Source organism: Syngnathus leptorhynchus, chromosome 17, assembly GCF_054491065.1.
Source record: "Syngnathus leptorhynchus isolate UIUO chromosome 17, UIUO_Slep, whole genome shotgun sequence".
NCBI classification, from domain to species: domain Eukaryota; kingdom Metazoa; phylum Chordata; class Actinopteri; order Syngnathiformes; family Syngnathidae; genus Syngnathus; species Syngnathus leptorhynchus.
Window position 1 is genome coordinate 1,266,426 of NC_141211.1, and position 4,607 is coordinate 1,271,032.

Below are 4,607 nucleotides of genomic sequence, written 5' to 3' on the forward strand. Positions count from 1 at the left end.
CCCTGGCCCTGGCTCCGGCTCCGGCTCCGGCTCCGCTTGCTGCTTTGCTTTGCTTTGCTTTGCCACCACCCTTAAAGAAACACGCACTTCGCTTCCACCGCCGCCCACATAAGAATGAAAAGAAAGTACAGACGTTCGTTGGATGCACGACGCAGAAGTGACAATTAGGTCATTTTTGTCTTTCATTGATACAGTATGAATCGTAAACGGCCAATCCGACGTGACACATAACGTATTTTTGTTTTGACTATAGACGGAATAGAAATCGTGTGACGTCATCGGAGTCGCGTCAATTGATGTGACAGACGCATTAAGACAAATATGCACGCATCAAACATGTTGTTTTAAATAACAAAAACAAATTAGAATTCAGTTTAAAATTACACTAAAAAAGAGAAACTGATCGTTTATAGCACTGGAATAAAATATTTTATTCTAATGCGTGCACATTTTTTTTCCAAAGATAAAACTTCTCTGAAATGAAAAAAATGATAATATTACAAATGCTTGGTCATTTCATCAGAATTTAGTTTATATTTGGAGTCATATGCATGACCCGAAAATAATGTTTATGACTTACAGGAAAAAAGACTTTGTTATCATTGATTATAATGATTGCTGAAGTCGTGAACTATGATTTACGTGGAATAGATGGACTTTATCTTCACTCATTCCCAAATATGTTATTGTGTGAAACAGTTGTGTCCCAGGCAATACATCGTTTGCTCCATCGTCTATAAATTTGACATCGCCTTTGCTAATGACCTCCTTTGTATGTCATCACCAAAGCATTTATAGTGAACAGTACAAGACAGATTGGCATTAAGGTGCATATCTTCATTTACATGATAGAATTACAGTACAATTAGGATAGGGATAACGACCCGCAAAGCTTCACGTCAGCATAGCCTATCTAAAGAAAATGATTGGATGGGTTCCAATTTATGAAAGTAGCTGCCATAGTCGTGAATATATGGTGCATGTTTCAGCAGAAAGTAGCCAATGTAAAATGAACTTCACAAATGGTGCAGGGTGCCCTTGATCCCGCGGGCTGCTCCCAGGTGTGAAAGCATGTCACTAAAGTGTGAAGTCATTCACAAACAGCAGATGTGCCCATAGACCTTTTTGATTGACCCCCAGATTGCTTCAAAAGTGATCGCTATGATGGATATCTAGCAATTATGCTGCAAATGCAGTTTTTTTTACTTGCCACAAACATCTTGTGCTAATCTTAGATATTGAGTCTGTTGGCATGCAGTCTGTCATGTCAACGTGGCCTTGAACAAAATGTCTCAAAGGAGTGCCAGGGGAACATCAGTGTTCTCATAGGAAGAAGAAGAAGACAACAATCGCGTTGTTTTCTTTTAAAATGGGAGTACTCTCGCCATTAATAGTAGTGGTAGTAATAGTAGTAGTAGTAGTATGTCGTCGAGGTAGAAGTGGTAGTAGTGTGTGTGCGCATGCACCTCCCAATAGCTCTGTCATCATGATACACTCTTGCCCACTTATATTTAGCCAGTCCCTTCTAACCTGGTGTAACCTCGTGCTACTGTTTATACAAGATTCATTCAGGTCATCGGCCATATCGTAAACAGCAAAAGCATGAGCGTGCCACGTTGCTACATTCTCTTTTTTCGATTTACAGTGGGTGTTTCCAGCAATTTGCATGATTAAAAAAAGTCTGCCCTAAGTCCCGGCCAATGTCAGATACATAAAAAGTTGCTGTTTTTTGCCCAGCTTAACGCAGCACAAGTTTGAGTTTTTATGATTATTGCGGCACGGACAGGCCTAAAGTTAGCAGAACTCGACTGGTTGAGCATTTTGGATGGTATCTCGCCTAGTAACCTTTGCACTGGTGTGACCTTTCATCTTTGAACTCCAACCCTGAATGCCACATAAATTGAGATACAATATCCTCCCTTTCATTCCTTCCCCCAACATGCTGAACTTTGCCCTTGAATCGTTTCACAGAAATGTGGCTCAGAGAACTCTGTCCTTTGACCTGAGGTGGAGGGAAACATTTTGACCCACACAGAAACATTTCACTATGATTTTATTTATGTCTGTGATTTAACACAGGGACAGAGGAATAGCGGATTGTGCCCTGTTGTTAACCGGCTGCTTGCAAACGTTGGCTCATTGCTAACAATTGTGGCTGTGAGCAACAAAAGACATTTCCTCAAATGTGCGCTTAATGGGAATTCAGCTCTTCTGGCATTTCAAATCTGGTAAAAAGCGCGGGCAACAATAGAATTTTCAACACCCAAAAACCCGACAACAAACATGAAGTTACATCATAACCTAGATTTTGCTGTACAAAAAAATGTAAAGCTGACATAGCTTACAAGGGCAATAATAATAATCATCAAATAATAATAAGGAGCTGTGTTGATGCAGAGCATCCTGGCACAGACGTTAGCGCAAAAGAAGTGGCAAGTATTATTCGTAAAAAATAATGCAATCGACTTCTACTGTATTCTATTGAACATTTCACGTCAACAAAAATCTGAATGGAAAACATGTGAATGTGGGGGTCAAAGGTTTGCTCTTCACTGGCCCAGCAGTGCAAACAGACGTGAGTTTAGATTCAGACGCCTGATTGTCTCCAAGGAAGAGAACCAGAGTGTCAGCAGACATTAACCTTTGACTTTTGTCTCCCCAGTTCAGGCACCCCCAAGGTTTAGGCCTGGCTCACTGGGAGGAGGCAGGTGCAAGTAGCAAAGGGAATTTGGAAGTCACACCATACTGTAACCTTTGAACTGAAATCAGTATGGGACAGTTGTGACATTCCACACAAACTGCAGAGAAGGTTCGTTCATCTTCGGCCATAAATGGAAATGAAGAAATGAGGTTTCAAAAGATTTGAAAATACAGCATATTTAGTTCAAGCAATTATAAGACCCAGATTTGGTGTCACAAAATGAATTATGACAAGGTTAGCGAAAGAACTTAATGAACATAAAACACAATGACATTGCCTTTTTTTCTTTTTGGTCCAGACACAGCAATGGACTGATGATGAGTTGATTATTCATTAACGAGTGAAACTGTCTTCATTGGTGCAACAAAGCGAAAAAAAAAAAAAAAAAAAGCGCTTGACCTCTGTGCAAAATAAACAGACAAGAGTGATTATGACTGGATTATGGCAGACATGCTAAACAGCCATCTCAGTCATCTCGGTAAATATTCTACTTTTGTCCTTGAAGTGTGTCAGAGAGATTAAACTGCGCCTGATAGACAATTCTCGTCTCTCCCCATTTACGATATTTTCTTGTCTGAGAACTCATCAGCACAATATGTTGAATTTTCACCCCCAGGAAAAAAAAGAGGTCCAGGAAAGCAAAATTGTATTTGACTGAGGTCATCATGAGGTGTTGGCAAATAGCTCGTGGGCCACTGACGCACAGACAGTTGATACTACAGTCCCCATTCAGGTATGTCAGTGTTATTTAGTTCAAGAGCTTGGTGTTGGGTTTCTCTGCTGCGCTCGAGCATCAAATGCTCTAGACTTGACGTGCTGCTTTTGCAAAATGATATCGTCCCCTCGCAGTGAGTAAGGTGTCCTCTTTCCCATTCAGCACTCGTTGACTCTGCTGCTGGCACATGATTGAGGTCGCGAGACCTTTACCTTCGGAACAACAACAACAACAACAACAACACAAAGAGACCATCTGTTTTGTTAAAGCATGATTATGACATGGCTCGCCAGCCTGATATTTAAATAGTCAGCAGGACCCAAACACGCACATTCTTAAATTCGAACAACGCTTAGCAAAATGATCCATTTTCTAATATGCCTTTAGCAAAGAGAAGGCAATTTTAAGGCGGATGGATGACAGCAGTGGGAATGTTTACATCTCCTCGCTTGCTCGCTCGCTCGCTCGCGCCTGTCCTCATATCTAACGCGCTTTACCCGTAGCCGCCTGTTCTGAAAGTGAAAAAAAATCAAGAGGAATTTTCGAGTTGTTTTGGATAACTGTCAAAGTACGGCGAAAACAGGTCACTGCGTAAGTGTAGCTGTCTCTCTGCGTTTGAGCGTGGAAGAAAGTTCACACGGGTGCATAGAAAAGCAGACAGGACTAGGCCGACTCCTGCGTGAGCCTGCGTGAGCGTGCGTGAGCGTGAGCCTGCGTGCGTGAGTCGTGGTCCCCCCTGCGCATGCACCGGCCGGCCCTGCATCTTGTTGACCCAGTTGGTTCTCTTTGACTAATCCCCGGTGATTCTGCGGGTGGTCTGGGAGGAGCTCTCCTCTCCTCCAGTTTCCTGTGTATTTGAATATCAGATGGCAAAGGCGGGGCCATCCAAGTGACAAGGGATTTGACTGAAATGCCTTTTTTTTTGTTGAAGTTTCTGGCTTCATGAGCCCCGTCACATTCCCTCGGCACACATAAATGCAAGCATTTCTTGCTCACATTGACCCAGTGGATCAGCGTGACACTGATACTTTTGTTTTGTGTGTGTGTGTTTTGGAAGCTCTTGATGGTGTACCTCTATCGTCAGCCGCACTCTCAAGTTCCACATGTAAAAGGAGTTTTCCCATTGACACACATTTGGAATGCAATTCTATTACTCATCTTTGAAATGATCACATTCATCTTGGTGCTTTG